A 19,127-nucleotide genomic window follows, 5' to 3' on the forward strand; every position below is an offset into this window, starting at 1 on the left:
AAAAAAAAGCATGTTCAGGAGTAGAAATCAGAGTTAAGATCATCCAGAAAGCCTTACCCACAAGTATAAGCAGAAAATAAAACAAGCTCCTACTTTATGCAGTCTTAGAGAGGTTTATTGGGATAAGGAGTAACATTGACTTGTGACCTTGTGATCACTCCTAGCATTCTGGTCAAGTTCTCTGAAGTTTCACTACTATTCTGAAATAGTGGTGAGGAAAAAGTTAATATTGTTTGGGTTCTCTTAGTTATTCCTCTCCATATTCACGATGCACTGAGTGTTTTACAAAATGAAACTAAACCATGTCATTTTCATGATTTTTGAGAATAATTCTGAGAATACACTCTGAAGAGATCTGTGCTGGAAACGACCAAAAGATATTTGCCATTTAATCGCATATTAACAATAATACCTCTTACTATTGAATTTGACTTTTGTTTGCTTCATTCGCCTTGAATTATTCTCCCAGCTGAAAACCCACTGTGTATTTCATCACATTCTGGATACACAGCAAAGGAATAATGTATGACAATTCAGAAAAAAAAAAAAAGAAAAAAAAAGGAAAACAAAAATATATAATGCAACTTATTAATGCTATGTAATTGTCATATTGAAGAAATGTAAGCATTGAAGAAGAATATAGGGACATCAAAAAGTGCAGTTTCTGTATTTAAGAATTAAAGGTATGCCTGCCCTTACTGTCAGAATACACTTTCAGGAGGCAGCAATGAAAGTTTATATTACAAAGGTCACTCAGAGAAGAAGAATGTCACAAAGTTAAGTACATCCAGGGAAGATCAGATAATAGGGAATATGTTTTTCAAAGCTAAAATGATAGATTGCAAGAATAGTAAAATAGAGCACATGGCAGATAGAAAGGAAAATCAAGACAAGAAAAAAATAAAATAAAATAGAAGGGTAATACAATATAAGTGAATCTGTAGAAATCATAAAAGAAATGCCTGGAAACAAGAGAGAAACTTATTGAATAAAATAAAATTTATTCAGAGTATTCAGATGGCAAGATTCAGAAAAATAACCAGCAGAGTGGCATCTTAGCTGATTGCAAGATGCTTGACGAATACATTTTTAAAAAATTGTCATGTGTTTTCATATAACACCATATGAATAATTTAACACCAATGCCAAGATTTATGAAACGAGTATTATCAGTGAAATGTTAATGCCTGAGACAAGAAATTGTGGGGGCTTAGGGTAACTATACCGTTCTAATTTATAAAAACTTACAGCATTAACAAAAACTACTAACACTAGGACAAGATCTTTTTGGATTACCACAATATTAAAAATGATGAAAGCTTGATGATGTTTGGAAATTCTATGATAGTTATCATTTAATAAAATATTTGGCAACCAAAATATGTCTAATACTGTCAAAGCAATATTTATACCAAATAGCAAGCCTAATTATTTTTACTTAAAATTCCACTTCCTTTGATGAGCCCATCTTAAAAAATGTTTCTTTGTGCTGAACAAGAAATTTTATGATGTCATTAAAATGTTACAGACACAATCATTATGTAATGCCCTTGGAAAATCTATAAGAAAGGACATGTGCAAACTGATTGATTTGCTCACTTGCATGCCTGGCCACAACATGAGAAAGGCAAAGTATGTTCATTTACTGTCAATGGCATTTGTTGCATCTAGATAATAATAATAAAAATAATAATAATGATCACCATGTTAGGTTTTCCTGTTACCCATACTATCTGGCCATGGTCTGGACCATGGAACACCTCCAGTTACAGAAATGAAAAATGTGTCAGCCCAAGAAAATACATCTTGCTGTAGAAATGTTGAATCCCAAATGTTTGAAGATTTTGGGGTCAATGCGTCACACCGTAGAACTGTGAATGTTAGTGTAACAATTGACACTATGCAGGGAGGAACACTGTTTTTGTGTTTTTCAGACTGCTGTATATCAGGCTTGACTACCAGTAACAGTCATCTCTATTTTTCTCTTTCTATCACTCTTTTTTTTTTTTTTTTGTGGCTTTGAAAAGCAGCTCTTATTTTGAAACAGCAAAGAGATGAAAACTGGTAATAAAAAATGGATAACATTAATATATTAGACTTAAACATCACAGTGCAGTATTGGCATATGACAGTAAGGGTGAGATTCAGAGTGATTATTTAGTTTCTTTGCACTAGTGTGGTATAAACATAACACCCCCCCCACACACACACACGCACGCACACAATATAATTAGTCTGCAAGGGTTTTTTTTTCTTCTCTGTCTATGACTAGTATTCTAATTTCAGTAGTCATGATTTGTTCTCATGATAGAGGAAAATCTGCTGATTTGTTAGCCACAGATTTACTTGGCCATCTGTTCCAAAAAGTAATAGGAAAAGGGAAAGGAGGTCGTTTACATAGTCATCTTATTCTTCCACCTGCCCAGGGCCACCTCCGCTTTCATCATTCCTGACAGACACTTGTTACAAGCCATTCTAAAACTCACATGATGAAGATCCCACAACCTCCATGGCAGAACAATGCACTTGTTACTTTAAGAGAAGCATTTATTTGTTTGTTTTAAAGAATAATGTATATGTCTTTTGGTGAAAAGGAAAAAAAGTTAATTCCCTTCATATACAAAACCAAAGCTATCATGCTTCTCTTTCTCTAAGCCAAACACAGCTTCAACCAACCTTTACTTATAGGACATATATTCTGTATTTCTGATCTTCTCATTCCTCTACTAATTGATCTTTGTAAAAGCATAGTGTTAACAAATCGAATGTGGTATTCCAGCCGGGACCATTCCAACACTGAAAAAGGTAGAAGCATTAGGTCACAGGTCTTTCAGGATATATTCTTGACAGCCCACAGTGGTAGCTGTCTTTTTGCAACACCGTTGACATTATTGACTCAGGATGAGGTCCTCTTACATACACTTCTCCTGACTAGCCAGCTTGTTTTTGTGCAACTCTTTATTCTTATCTAAGCACAGTGTTCTGATGATCTTTATCTTTTCAATTTGTCATAATATATATATATTAAATCTAATCATGCCAAAAACACACATCAAGCCTAAGCATATATACAAATTCCTTAAATATCCTCTCAAGTCGTTGGCCAAATTCTCAAGTGACAAACTCAAACCAGGACACATCTCCATGAAGTCTCATCCGCTGTAGTCTTCCACTTTGACAATCAACCACTAATATCTAGAAACAGAGCATGGTTTCACTTTTTTTTTTTTTTTTTGTGCTGCTAATTTAATCTAAACCATATTTTCCAAGCTTTATTGTAAAACCATAGTGCAAAATGCCTTTCCAAAGGACACTGTCAATTTCTTCTCTGCTTTCTGCAAGTCTTTTCACTTATCATGTATTTGTTTTGGTATTTGTTTCTCACCATTTCGTGTTGGGTGTTTGTTCTTCTCTGTTATCAATTCTTTGGCTATTTGGTGCATATTTTTTTCTAGGAACTAAGTTACTGTAACCAGCATATATTTCCTACTTCTTCTTCCTTTTCTTGTTTGCCTCTAAAGACCTGCTTTGCCATTTTCTCTTCTTCTGGAGCTTCTAAAAGGTGTCGAAGAAAATGGCTACTGCCTTGCTTCAGTCAGATCTAGAGTGTCACAGGGTGAAATTTCCTCTGGCTCACATAATTTACATTGCCTGCAGAACTGTTCTCTCACCTGCTCTTTCCTCTGATTTTTTTGCACCCTGACTGTGATAACTATGTGGTCATAGTCATTACTTGTACTGAAGGTAGTAAGCTGCTGTACTTCCCAGTAGCCTTTTTGTAACAGCACATCCATAATTATTGAAGAGGTAAAAGAATTGCAACAGAGTGAACTGTTGCCAAACTAGCAGACTATGTTTCTCTTTGATTGACAAGCATGTTCTTTTACATTACTGTTTCCTATCTTTTGCCTGATATATTTCTTACAGATAAAAGAAAGCTCTCTCCTCTATCTCTTTCCATAAGTCTGTGTTCTTCCTTTACTTCTTGATCTCTGTCTGTTACTGGGAGTTACAGATCTTGCATGATCTAATGAGATGAATGTTATAAAGTGAGAATGGGAAGCTGTGTGCTTTCACTGAACTAATCTCTACCCTGGTCTACGGGGCTTATTTGCAGCTGAAAGTCCTGGCAGTCTAGAAGTAAATGCCTCATAAAGAATTACTTAATTTAGTTATTAATGTTTGAATCAAGTCATTCTTCATTTTCCATAAAACTAGAATAGGCTAGAAGTAATTAAATTATTTTTACAAGTACTAATGAATAAAGTAAATGTGTAATTTCCAATAAATTACATAGTTACTTGTGGTGTGAAAAATTGTGCACTCAAAACAAGTAAAAAATGTGTCACTTTTACTTTTATAGTATGTCCTTTAGAAGAGATATTAAAGCACTGTTTACTTTATCCCATGGTACTCTATAGAAAACTGTAGATTAATTTTCCCTCAGAGAAGCCATACAGTATTTTAACCTTGAAAGAAAAAAAAAAAAATGCCTCAGAGAGAATCATTCAGGTACCTTGTATAAATTCTTCGGTAATAAGAAATAGGTATTCATGCACTTCACACATAGCCTGTATCTGTTGAGGAAACATATTCTTGCCCCATTAAAGGAAAGATGTGGATTTTTTTCTTTTTGCCCCAGTTTTAATTAAAATGCAAACTGAGGCATAATACTGCCCTCTCAAACAGTGTTTTTCTGTTCTGAAGCATGTGGTTAGACTTTCTTTTCTCTGGGCAATGGATAGGACAGAGGAGTCATGAAAGGAAAACAGGGAATGAAATACCACTCCTGCCATGCACTTCCTTTCTCTCCTGTTTTCCTTCCAAAGCTCAAGAGAATCTCTATGTGTTCATGGAAATGACAGAAGAATTGATTTCATATTCTCAAATATAAAAAGAGGCAACTTAAAAGAGTACAGTATTTATAAAAATGTGACTTACTGCAAGCTGGGATCCCTCTTGGCATACCTGCATGCAAGTGCTGTCTGTGAGTAATGCACCCACTGATTGTGCTGGTACACTGGGGGGGAAGAGGAAAATACAGAGATTCAGAAAATATGTATCCCAGTAACCATAAATGAAGCAAATCTACTTTAGCTTTACAGTGACCTCCAGGAAGCAGAGCATGAACAACTTTGATTTATCACAAAACTGGAGCTTGCATCCAGAAATGTAAGTGTGAGATCATTTACTTAAAAGCTGTAGTCACCCCCATAATCTTTAAGGAGCCAGATCCTGAGGCAAGCTGCTGATGTGCTAAGGCCTAGAAAGCAAGTCAGGCTTCCAGGATGCTTTACAAATATGGCAATATTGACAGGCTGTAAATTGGTTTCTTTGTGCATGCTTCCTAGCCAAACAACCCTTAAGGAAAGCATGATAATAGCACAAATCACCAAACACATTTCACTAGGCCTCTATGCCTGAAGATGTAAGTCTTCAGAATAAAATAAACCAGCTATGCTAGTTTTGAATACAAGGTATTCTTACTTAGTTCTGAAATAAACCACAATGTGGCACAATACAGTCTCCTTCTCTGCAGGAGGCTTTGCCTACAAGACATGAAACCAGTTCCTTCATAGATAACGCTAGCTCCAGTGTGGGAGGACAGGCATTGATTTAGTGAAGTACTGGCCACTGAGACAGCCCGGAAAAAAACAGTGCCACACATTCAGATATAGACAGAAGGGCAATGATTTGTAAGACCTCCGAGCTCTACATGTTTCTGTGTTGTAGAGGTGAACATAGTTTTTGCCAGAATTTCTGTAGGTGTAATGACCCTTTGGCCATAGCATTTGCACTTCTGGTAGAGAGAATTTAGATTGTGACCCTGGCCAGCTCCACTGACCATCACCTTTTTACCCATCAACTTTTCCAAGTACTTCTCATTACTGCATTCTCTGCCTTAAAGCAAAATTGCCCAGAGAACTGATAGTAAAACATTAAGTAAGTTGTTGAATAACTGTTCACTTCTTACAATGAATCTCCAGTATCATTCTTTCACTAATCTAAAGACACATAAATTCAAAGCATGCAGTGAACCAGCTTTTACAAAGGAGGCAGGATAACTTAATAGTAAAATAAGAATTATATATTTTTAAAAATAGTTTGTTTTTCAGCACCCTGACTCAGAACAGAATCTCCAAAACTAAATAACAAATTAGCAGGTTTTGCACAGCTATATACTAAGAGTCCATAAAATAGTTGTTTCTTATTGTTAAAAATGCCTGGAGTACCTTATCTTCTGTAATATGCTAATGGCACATGCTGATTTCCAAAACAGTAACCAGTGTAGGCTAACTGCTGGAAGATATAAAAACATTTACATAGATGAACAAAACTGTGTGTGGTAATGTATTTGTAAATCTATCTTTCAAATGTCATTTCCAGACATAATTGCTCTGTAACTAGCTCTAATTAATTAGGACCCTAAAAAGCTATAACAAATTGCAATCAACATATTTGAAAGCACTTTAGAAAGATATTTTTGAAATTTTCACTCAATATAGAAATGTGATAATTCAGTTATTCATACTCCTCAGATTTGTTTCCATATGCTATATCTAGAATGAACTAAGAAATTATGTTTCCTTCTTAAAAATATCAGAGCTTTCCAAGTTTCCAGTACATATTTACTTTTTAATTTATTTTCCAATGGGGAGAGAAACAGAGCTCCACAGCAATTTTAAATTTATTTTTTCAAAAACCTACAGCAAAGTAAATCAAAACTGAACCACCGCAAACTAAAGGAGTCACTTGCATATCCTATATCCTGTGTATATAGCAAAACATTAAATATTTTGAAAGGAATTCACAAATACCAGGAACTGAACAAGGAAGAACTTGAAGTAGCCTGTAATAAATGGTGAGAAACAAGACAGTCACAGTCCTGGGCAGAAGGCAGATGACTCCTGGGTACCCACCACAAGAATCCCAGCAATTCCCTTCTGCCAATACAGCTCTCTGACCCCTGATATGAAGTCATACACCCTCTTCTTTCCACTTTTTCCAAACCCAAGGATTTTGCATTCATGACTACTGTGTGGTCCGGCTTCAACAACAAAATGGAGAATCGGTCCTTCACGCACAACCTCACAGAGACTTGGTGGTTATACTGCACATCTATGGGACATGAAAGCTGTGAGCCTGAACAGGCTGAGCCACTTTTTGATCTAGCTCAGTCACTTGTTGTGAAAGCTCAGCCAAGACAACTAAAACAGCCCTGGTCAATATACAATAAACCTACGCATCTAAATCATCAAACTATAATCTGCTCCTGAAAGGTGTTACTTCATTTCAAAGTGTTTTAGTGCTGAGTCATCTTTTCGGTACCTTTTTTCCTAATAGCAACATATATACAAAACAACGAGCCCCCAGCATCTGTGTTTTTAGAAGATGTTCTATAAATGTTTTCTCAGTTCCTCATATTATGTTCATTGAGCATAATATTTTAGTATGTTATTATTTTTGTTGACTTAAAGTTACAAACATGTAAGTGGCATTTCTATTAAGTTTTGTGCAGATGTAAATCTTGGCAGGAAAAAGCACAACCAATATGAATGGAACAGTTTTAAACATTTGTTTGACTTTTTTAGAACACAGTTAACCCTAACTTATGAGTGCTTATGAAATCTGACAGTTCTGAATGGAGATACAGAGAAAAATTTCTTTTAGAATAAAGCCATTTTCTTATGGAAATTGGCTCTTTGTATTCCTGAGTTATTCCCTTGGCTTTTTTATGTGAAAGGTTTTTTTAAAAAGTCTTTTATTTTTCCTTTTCTTATGAAGTTGAAAGACTGCTTTGCAAACATTCTGTTTACAAAATCAAAACAACAACAACAAAACAAACAAACAAACAAATAACAACAAAGCTTTATGAACAATGGTCAGGAAAACAGATATGACCATAATTTCAATTCATTTTTTTCACCAAAACATGGTGTAACTTTATTCAGGCACTTTATATAAATTTATATAAATTTATATATAAAGGCACTTTATTCACTTCAGCACATACCACTTTAGCTAGGGGGAACATAGGCTGAGGACATTTTGTCCAGTGTAGCAATGCCATACTTTGTCATAATATTTAGAAAACAAAAGACAAGCATTACGTAAAAAGCTTGAAAACTATGATATCCTGTTAGAAAGCAAACCAAGAGTCCTACCCACAGGTATGTTGGATGGAAATGGCACTTGGAAGCAGTTCTCACTCTCCCGTCCCCATGTCTGCTATACCCATCTCTCCAGGATTCCTACTTCTTCCACCTGCATGAGCTCTGAGCACCTCCCTCATAAGAAAGCTACATTTGCTGCTTTTGTACTGCTTGGTGAGAAATATTGATCAGAGCCATTAGCTGCACAAGAGTAGAAGAAACAACAGCTCCTAATGCTTCACCTGAAAAAAGAACAGTAGCTCAGTTACACTACTCAGTGCCCACCTGTGTCAGTTTGGCAAGCAGATTGTTTGGTGATGCTGACTGAGGACTGCTGCCAGCAGGTCAAAGAAGATGATACTTCTGATGAAGCGGCAATTGAGGTGGTGTGTCCAGTTCTGGGCTCCTCTGTACAAGGGAAATGGAGCCACTGGACAGTGTCCAGCAAAGAGCCACTAAGATGATTAAGGGCCTGGAGCATCTCCCTTTTGAGGAAAGGCTGAGAGAGCTGGGACTATTCAGCCTGGAGAAGCATATAAATACCTGAAGGGAGGGCGTGAAGAAGACAGAGACACACTCTTTCTAGTGCACAGTGACAGGACAAGAGGCAATGGGCACAAACTGGAACACAGAAATTCTGCCTGTGAGGATGAAAAAGCATGGCCACAGTTTGCCCAGAGAGGTATTAAAGAGTCTCCCTTCTTAGAAATATTCAAGTCATTTGGACCTGGTCATGGTTAAGCATCTCTAGGTGGACCTGATTGAGCACGGGGTCCGACCATCCAGAGATCACTCCCAACCTCAACCATTCTGTGATTCTTCAAAATATGCCCTGAGTCAGAAGTAGGGAAAGGTAGCAAAAGCCAAACATTGTAGGTATGTCTCTTGGACTTAGCCAGGAGGTCATCAGGTTATAACATACATGCATACATATATATGGGAAAGAGAGGGAGTGTATCCTCGATTCCCCCTCTTCTGAAGACTTTTCCCCACAAGGTCATGTGTTCACTTAGCATTTGACAGAGTTCATTTTTTTATGTCCTTAACAAAGGGACTGTGCTCTCTAAAGACTTCTCTCTATTTCCGAAGGATGTCCCTTCTGAGTTGTTCATCTCATGAATGTCCCCCATGAATAATTTCTCCTCCTAAAGTCAGAATTTCCCCCAAAGGCGGATTCACGGCAAGAAAGTCTTCCTCAAGTTATGCTCTTCAGTGATTGAGGTCCCATGTTTATGGAAAAAAAAAAAAATCTTTTGAGAGTCTCAGGGCATTGATATCTTGAATCTCAGCAAATTGCCATGGGGTAGAGCATTCTGGTGTTATCTGTTAATACCAGAAGGTGCAGTCTTATAGATTTTTATGTTAAGATGCAAAACAGTGGCACCTGGCGATTCCAGTTCCTTGAACAGAAAGAGTATTTTTGTATTGAGTCTGTTCCGTTCCTGTATTCATCAAGTCACTTTGCTGAGCAAGAACAGATCAGTTAATTTTTTGGCCCAGCTTGCTGCATAGCCATATTAATTGGAATTTTCCATGAAGGATTTATAGGGCACAGTTAAAATGAAATATACTTGCTAACACCTCTGCAGAGGAGTTTATATTAGAAAATAGATGAGGACTAACTGGGTTCCCTTTAGAAAACAAATGTACATGTATACACTGCACATTGCAAACCAAGTAACATACATTGTTCAGGGTATGAATTAAACACAGAGTGAAAAAAAAAAAAAAAAGGAATGAAAAGATCAAGAACTTATATTTTAGAAGCTTCCAGTTGTCTTTTCCCTTTTCCGGAAAAATAATAATGCAAAATATTTTTCTACTTGTTTTTTTCACCACAAACCAGCTACCTCTCAGCCACCGGGTGGTAAAGTTTCACTCTAAATAAAGCATTGATGGTATGAAAGAACAGCTGAAAAAAAAAAAATGACAGTCAATTCTGACTGTCAATCTACACATTTAATGAGAAACTCTGCTCGATTTAATGAATCCTGGTGCTTCAGTCTACCATCACTTTAAGTAGAACCTGCATACACAACTACATGGTGTCAATTTGGGGCACACATTATGGCAGTGCAATACACCTCTGAAAGGAGAACTTCATTTTCTGAACTATTAACCATATAAGCAACTGTTACTAATTTACTGTGAGAAATGTGTCTGAAAATGCATGTGTCCACATGATTGGCTTGGTGAGACAGATTGAAAATGTTTAATCAAGACTGCATAATTCCATGTCTACAGTAGCAGCTAGATTAAAAACAATCAAAAAAAAAAAAGAAAAAAAAAAGAAAGAAAAAAGAAAAGCAGCACTATCACTTCACTAGCATGTCAGGGGTGAAAGTCTAATTGGTTTCTAGTTGAAGATAAACTAACTTTGCTGTGAACTGGCAGCAGGAGGGGAGTGTTCATCATCTTGAACTTGATCTTTGACTCCTGAGTCTGATAAAACTTGAAAAGGAGTACTGTTCTTTGGATTGTGTATTTGGGGGAAATGGGGGCACAACATGGAAGAGAAGGAGAAGAAAAAAAAAAAAAAAAATTTTCAAAGCTGCTATATTTCCTATCAGAACTAATAAGCTGGTAATAACGCCTAGTTCAGGACCTTTCACTCACGGCAACAATATGGACATAAAGTCACTGGTAACAAACGCCTGAATTTTTGCTCATGTTTATCAGTGTTTATCAGCATAACCAAAACACTCAGTTTGTTTTAGGGAGCCCTCCAAAAGCCTGGCTTTGAAATTCCCCACAGAATCACTGACTTTAACAGTACCTGAGCACTGACTCTGGTGATCGCAGGCCATAAGCAAGCCTGAGCCTCTTCCCTGCCACCCGTGTTCCCTCGCACAAACCCATCCTTGCAGCCTCACAATGGGCTGCAGCCTGGTTCTTCTCTGCGTGAGGCTGAGAACTGGCCAATGCAAATACAAGCTGGAGAATTTAGGTTGTGTCACGTAGCAAAAAACTGTGAGTGGAACAAATGAGTCAAGCAGCTCGGAGAGCTGGAAATCTCTAATTACCAGACCCAGTCAGAGACAAACACTGAAGCTGGGGCGGACTATTTGCACCTAGTGCCACTCAACGAGGGCGACAAGGAATTTATGAAAGGTCAAAGAACTTTCCATATGTAAAACTTCCAGTGGGAACTCACTCGGCCAAGCTGCGAGGCTTTGGCAATGCTGCCACCTGCCGACTTCTTGCTCTCCGCTGTTTATTTCAAGGCTCTGCTTTGCTTTTTACCACGCTTACTATTTCTGCAGGCAACGTAGGCTGGTTTTGTTCTCCTCACCTGACAGAATCTCCAGTTACTCATTGAGTTTATAAAATTTACTTGAAATTTTCTCTTTATGTCCTTGGGTTGTTGTGGCATTTCCTTCTCTGCCAAGCACCAACTATCCTGCATGCAACCGCAATGTCACCCATGGGAAAGATAAACATAAATATCAGACATCTATTACTTGCCTTTGTTAAATATAGCCTCCTCTCTTAAACAAAGCTTTCACTCGTATCACTTATATAGCTGTGGACTATGGTATATTCCCTGTCAACATGACCCTTATTGCTTGATTATCAGACTGTTAAAAAACACTTTTCTTTTAAAAATACCTCTTGAATAAATACAAAAAAAAAAAACCTTCCACATCAAACTCTGTTAACAAAACATCTATATTAGCAATAAATCTGAGTTATAAAAATGGGTATAAATGTATAGAAATGCACACATGCAGGGAAATAGGATTAATAAAATGAATTAGAGAGAGAGAAAGAGAGAGAGAGAAAAGGAAATAACCTGACCATATCGATGAAATATTTTCTCTGTGATTTGCTGCTTCTGCTTTCGGTGGACATCTAGTTCAATTTAAAAAGTGGTGGTGTAGATAATAATAATAATAATAATAATAATAATAATAATAATAATAATAATAATAATAATAATAATAATAATAAACCACATTGCAACAGTATTCCCACTTCAGGCTACTGTATGTTTGTGTGTAGGATGAGACTCGAGCATCAAGGAGAGAAGACTGGAATTAAGGGACAAGCTGCTCCAGCATTTACTCTTGCTGCCCAGCTGTGTGGGAGAGCAAAGAGTCTGCTGCAACACTGCTGGCCTCGCAGGGACATTTAAGAGCCATGCCCGGACAGCAAGAGGGGCTGCAAGAGCCACTTAGTCAGCACGAGGCAGGAGTGCATCATCTCCATGCTTGTAGAGTCTCATTGTGAAAACGATCTGATGTAAAAGTCCTTCCAAAGAACTGTGTGAGTACTGCAGTCTGCAGCCGAACTCTCAAAATCAATTCAGCAACTGTGCCCTTAAGTGAATATTGCCCCCCTCCAACACACACACATTTTCAGATAGCTGTTGAGAAAATATCACAAGGGATTTTGGAGGAGAGTATGCTGGCCCTTCTCCCTCAAAATCCTTTTTTTTGTTTAATTGTATGCAATTAATTTTGTTTAATTTATGTTTAATTGTGTGTGAGAGACTGTTTAGGACGATGGCATCCTGTTTTCATTTAGCTCTCTTCTCTGCACTTTCCTACAAATATGTCTGAATTTTCATGTTCATATGTTTCACACACCAGCATCACACTTGCTTGTGCTGCAATTACATCTGGGCCAGAACCCAGCCACAGAGTGCTTTTGTCTCACAGGAACGGCAGGAGCCAACCCATCTGTGTATCATCGAGTTGCGAATCAACTGCTCTTTTCATCTTGCCCCATCCCAACACCAGCCATGGACCTACAGTGGTAACCCCATGGCCAAACCCTGGAGGCAGCACATACTGGTGGCAACAGCCTCTGACCTTAGGGTGAAACCACCAGCTCTTGCATGCAGGCAGCCCAACACAAGCGTAGTTTTTGTTTCTTTGTTCCCAATTAAGGAATCTGCACCTGAATTTTAATTGTGAGAAAATGTGCCCAATAAAGAGCAAGCAACAGAGAAGTGTGCCCTTGGAGGAACTCCGGCCACAATTATTTGGCCTAAACCCCTACATTTCTTACATTATGTTTAATCATTATAAGACAGATAAACTAAAGGTAATGACTGCAGCAGTGGACAAGCCCTGATGATTAGCTAAGGTACCTAAGGGTGTGCATTAAAATAAATAAATAAATAAATAAATTGCATAATGATGTGACTGTTTAAAAATTACATAACTGTACAATCAAACTGCCAGAGAATGGCACAGTCTAGCTGCCTCAGTTTAGCTGATGTGGTCCTGAATCCCTCCACCAGCTGCTTTCTTTTCTGAACTGCTTGTCCACTTGAAATGTAACAGCACACTTTTCCAAACTCTCACAGGCTCTCACAGTTTTCACTTACGTATAAAGCCTCTGGTGGGCTGCATGCTGTTTTCTCAGAGAAACAGTTCATACGTGTAACACATATTAGCACCTTAAGAGTTACCGCCAAAGGAATACCAGCATTTACAGATCACCTTTATCTGCTGTTATGAAGTTGTAGACTAAATATTGCTCACAAATGTATGTGATAATACAGATTACATAAAGAAGTTTTCTCTTTAAAAAAATCAACACTGCCAACCACCTGCTAAACTCTCAACACATCTTAATGGTTTAATTGAACTGTGGGCTGGCCTGTTAAAAAACTGTTACCACTAATGTACTCTGCACTTCAGCTTCAGCACTACTATTTATGATTTTAAATCTGCATTTAAATACCAGTCATTAATTATTCATCAATAAATAAAATTAAAGGAAGGCAAATGTAATCACCTACCCATGACTCATAGAATTGAAGATACTGAGCAGCCTGACCAACTCTAAACATTAGGCTTCCTGCAGTCCGTTAAGAGTTATGCAAGACCAATGACAAACGAATTGCCAACCAGTGGAGTTCTTTAACAAAAAACTGCAAAAACATGAGAAACTGAGTAAATAAATGATTGTTTTCTAAACAAAAAGTGCTCAATTTCATCCCAGTTTCATTTTGCTAAAAAGAACTTTGCTACCATGAATTCTGAGCTGCTGCCAAGATTATTGTTATGTAGCAGTCATCATTTTGTATTGAAATTGATGTTTTTTCTAGAGAAGCTGCAGATTGGTTCATAAACATCCTTTTACTTTTCAGAACAAATGAATGCAGCTTCTATGACATGTAAGAGGAACATCTTACAATGGATGCATGACAAACTGTCCCTGAGGAGACTTTCTTCAAGCTAAAAAGATAAAGTGGTTCCCACTTGGCAAATATTCACTATTGTTTTCAAGAAGCAAATGAAGAGGGGAAAATGTATTTTATATTTACTAACCATTTAGTAAAAGAAAATTCTTCTTCAGAAATAAGAAAATACATTACAAGCTGAAAAGCAACCCCCCTCCCCGGCACCACCACCAAGAAAACCAGCAGTTTTTGTTGAGAGTGACATGCCTTCAGCTTATTAGCAGGGTTTACACTATTTACTGTATTTATTACTTGCAAAGACAACAAAGGGAAGAAAGTATGGAGAAGTAGCCTTTTCTCCCAATAAAACAAATTGTCTAAAGAACATCACTTTTCAGTAGAATGAATATGAAATAAATAGGTCCAGGGACTCCATTAGCATGTAAGCAGACATTTCACATGAAATTTGTGGTGGCAGGTAGAGAGAAACACAGAAGAGAAGTACTTGCATTTTTTTAAATCCTGGAAAATAGAAGTATATTATAGCTATGTCATAACCACTGTAATACTACTTTCACACAATAATTTATAAACCAAGCTATTATTAAGTGATCTGTGAGTAGGCTGGTGTATTTTTTCTCAGTGTCAATGTAACTCTTTCCTGAGGAAATGTACATTGCAAATCTAAAATATTTTGTGAGTGAATGAATCACAAAGAATTCCTCGATGGCTGAGGCATACTTTTGCTTCCTCTCATCTCACACATTTGGTATTTAATCTGTTCTTGAGCACATCAGCCTCATTTTCTCTGCCATGAAGTATCTGTGGAATCTGAAATATGCTGACTCCTCTTATACTTTAACTATGGTCCAATTAAGCTTCTGCTTCCGTAATATTTCCATGGGCCGGAAATTACAGGAAAGAATAAAATGGCATTGTCCCATGGCTCTAATGAGGATAAACACAGGGTAAGGAAGAAAAGTACCTTTAGCTGTTAAGAAAAGTACTTAATTTTTTTGCAAATTAATGTTGGATGCTAAGGACATAGAATGAAACAGATATAATGCTCTAACACACACACATGAAGATTTGTATGCACAATTGTCACTCGGAACAACAGGAAGCATTTTAAGAAGGGTGTTTGAATGACATTTATTCAAACTGAAACATATTATCCTTGTTGAGTAGACAGATTGGAGCTAGGTAATTAAAAAGTAACAGTGTTTGAAACAGTTAAAAATGCAGCACTTAATTGTTCACCTCCAATGTATGTAAGGTCGTACCTTATGTGTGGTATCTATTTACTGATTAAAATAAGTTTAAAATATTACTTTTCTGGAAAGTAGATACAAATGGATTATTTCTGTTTTGCAGTTATCAAATGTGGGAAAATTAGCAATGACCAAAAATGTTCTTGTTCTGCAAAATACAATGACTTTTTGCAGTGTTTTAAAGTTTGTTTAAATATGCAACGCAAAGAAATCCTATGTATCAACACAGATCTTGCTTCCATTTGAGGTACTGCAAACCACTATTGATTTCAGTGGAGGCAGGATCAGGTTCTTAGAAATGATAACAAACCAATTCTGAATTCTCTTATATTTACCAAAGACAGTTGTCATCTTTGACAGAGATGCAGAAATGGCAAGAATATCTATTCATGTGCTTTAGACAGTGGCTTTTAGCAGCAGGAAAAAAAGATATCAAAGGGGTCAGCTTTACAAGCATATGCAAGAGTCGTATTATAGATGACTTTTCTGAACAAAGGTTTGCATGATCAGGCCAAATTACTTGTGAGGCTTTCACCAAGCTTTCAGATAGTGAGGAAAAAGGAGAGAAATGGTTATTAAAATGGTATTTGTAAACTTGTTGCAGGGTGGTGACTGGGTTTAAATTAAAGTACAGTCGTTAAATATCCTTGAATTAGTACTTTTTATTAACAGACAAAGAGCACTCCATGCAACTTCTGTTTCAAATCACACTATGTGTCACTAAACAATCAGAGCATGTTTTCTCTTTCTTTTGACCTTGGCAATTAACATATAAACTTTCAAAGCACTACACTCAGACCTCTGAAAAGAAATATGATACAGAACACAATTAGTGACATAAAGATGAAGGAGACAAATAAAGGGTATCTAAATATAAAGAAATTTCCTTAAAAGTCTTCCTGAAAATGAGACAATGTTATTAGAGATTAGACAGTTTAAAGTGAAAAGACATCTGACATTTGCATTGATGCTGTAGTAGTGTAGCTCTGACTTACAGTAAGTGTAATTAGAGCACTCACTCTATGGAGGAAGAAAGGCCTGTCACTCTGCAGCAAAGCACCAAGCAAGACTAACAATGTCTTATCCTTAAATTACACTTCTGATTTGAAAAAAAATAATAAAATAAAATAAAATAATAAAAAAACTTAGAAAAACAAGGTTTGAAGTGGATTGTGTAGTGTTAGTAACTGAACCTTTCTCTGCTTCTCTGTTACAGTAAGTTATTACATATTTTTGAAGCCCAAAGGACAGCTCAAGATTCATCTGCTTGAGCAAATTCACTGGTAGGATTATGTTGGAAAAGCATGATGTAAGCAGACTTTTTCTAGTAGAATAAAACCCCTCAAGATACTCATAATTAAATTGATTAATTTGGCTTGTGAAGGTGCACTGTGTCATCTGATTTCTGATTTTGGAGGTAGACAAACATCCAAGAGTTAGAATACCACTGCCTTCTTGTCCCTCCTTTCTTTAGAGATAACACACTGCTGACTAACATGGGAAACACCTTAGACAAAAGCTTCTTTTCAGCTGAGTTGATTGAACAGAGTTGTAAATTTTAGTTTTCTCAAGGTCTGGACAGGAAAAAAGTTCCATGCACTGGAAATAGCTTTGAACATTCTAAAATACATGAAATGCAAACAGTTCAATCCCTGTTCAACCTTGACGACATCCCCTGAAAACCCCACTGTCCATAAAAAATCACCTCTTCTAAGAGGAGTTTAGACAAAACAGATGAGGTTCTCACTCTTAGATGACCAGGCACAGAGTATATGATACCCACAATGATGCCTTCCTCTTTTCTTGCAACGCTATTGATTTTTCTGTCATCTGCCCTCAGAGATGCACTGGAACTATTTTGTCATTACATTGCTTGCTGTGAGACATGCGAAGGACAACAAAAAATCTAATGCTGCTCTCTGAAATAGTAATCATTTTACAAATTTCAGAATGGAAATTGAGAGTACTTGCCAGAGAGTTTCATGAAGGGTAGCTGACTTCCAGGCAATGGCCTCACACCTGCTTTTCAGGCAAGCCATGAAGGTTTTGTTTTCTAAGGATCCCTAAACATTCTCAATTTAGAAGGAGCAATACCTTTCCAAGGAAGTTGAAAACAAAACTAAAAATCATTGACAGTTACAATTTGTAAGGATCCTTTTGGCTATAGCCACAATGAAGAGAATGTTATGGGCTTCACTTGCCAAACTCAAGAAAATCCATAACTGAAATCTATGCCAGCAAATGAAATATAAGGCACATAAGCAAAAACAATACAATATAATGGAAAAATCAGAGCTACTTGGCCAGTAATCAATGTAAGACTACCAGGAAATAAAGCAAACTGGACTATCAAATAAGAGTTTCTGAATAGCTAACCTACTTCTGTTGAGTAGGCATTGCATTAAAGTTGATCGTCATTTGAACTACTTATGAATAATTGATTCAGGAATAATTTCACCAACAAAAATCTCCAAGTTCAATTTGCTACAGTTTGTGGAACATATTTATATCCATTTATAATAATGCTAATCGACAGCAATCCAGACTTTGGAACCCTTAAAAAATTAATTGAACATCACAAACTCAAATACAGTCGATCAACATAATCTAATAGAGTGTCTTCAATAGATTACCTAACAAAGATCAATCATAATCACAGGACCCTCAACTATTTCTATTCTCCTGTGGTTATTAAAATAGATGGCATTTGCCAGTATGTCCAGAAGATTAATGAATCAGATTTCTGGTAGATCAGAATGGGAAACTAAATTAGGAACAGGTAGTTCTTCAGAAGAACCCTGATCAGTAGTCTGTCCTCACATGCAGTTTTTGTCAAGAGTTCCATTTGGAGTATTTGTTGATCACAATAACAGAAGCATGACCACAAACTGCAGAATATTTAGCACTTCCTAGATTCCTGTAAGAGAACTGTGCCTACAGTTGCTCCCCAAGATGAAAATTAAAAAAAAAAAAAGTCAAAAGCAATCCTGAAATATTATGTCATCTTAATGAAATATTTCTAATGTTTAATTATTAATAATACTGTATTTATTATTAATTAATGAGATAATATATTTCCTTTTTCTTTTTGAATTGATGAGCGAATGCTACAGAAGTAGACTTTTAATGTCATATTAGTTATGGACATACAGACAGCTAAACAAAAATTGTATGTGCCCTGTAGTCCTACACTGAATGCCTACTTACATACAACAGGAGAGATGAAGCACATTTAACTCACTGCAACAAAAGAATGAAGAGTTATAAGATCTCTGGATTTCATGCATATTTACGTGACAGCACACTAAAAGCAGGGTGTCTTTTCACTTAATACTGTCTAACTTTTTGTTGGCTTGTTATCTATCTCCCTTCCCACCCCAAAGGAAATTACAATTATTTCATTATTATTTTTATTTACATTTACATTTACATGTTTATTACATTTTTATTTACAAGTGTATGTGCCTTGCTATGTAGGACAGCAGCACAACGAAAATAGCATCTCACTTGCAAATCCAGAATAAATATGAGATGAGTCTGCAGTACAAGAAGTGGTTACAGCACAAC

At 36.6% G+C, this 19,127-nt stretch overlaps 1 long non-coding RNA gene across 1 annotated transcript in view; it reads right to left on the reverse strand.

The window, feature by feature from the left end:
* LOC137851774 (uncharacterized) overlaps nt 1-19,127 on the reverse strand; it is a 115,041-nt gene that overhangs the window by 79,741 nt on the left and 16,173 nt on the right. The window contains exon 2 of the long non-coding RNA XR_011093455.1: nt 4,942-5,020. This is a non-coding gene — a long non-coding RNA (uncharacterized lncRNA). The remainder of the gene's footprint in view (nt 1-4,941; nt 5,021-19,127) is intronic.

This window comes from Anas acuta, chromosome 2 (genome assembly GCF_963932015.1).
Source record: "Anas acuta chromosome 2, bAnaAcu1.1, whole genome shotgun sequence".
NCBI lineage: Eukaryota > Metazoa > Chordata > Aves > Anseriformes > Anatidae > Anas > Anas acuta.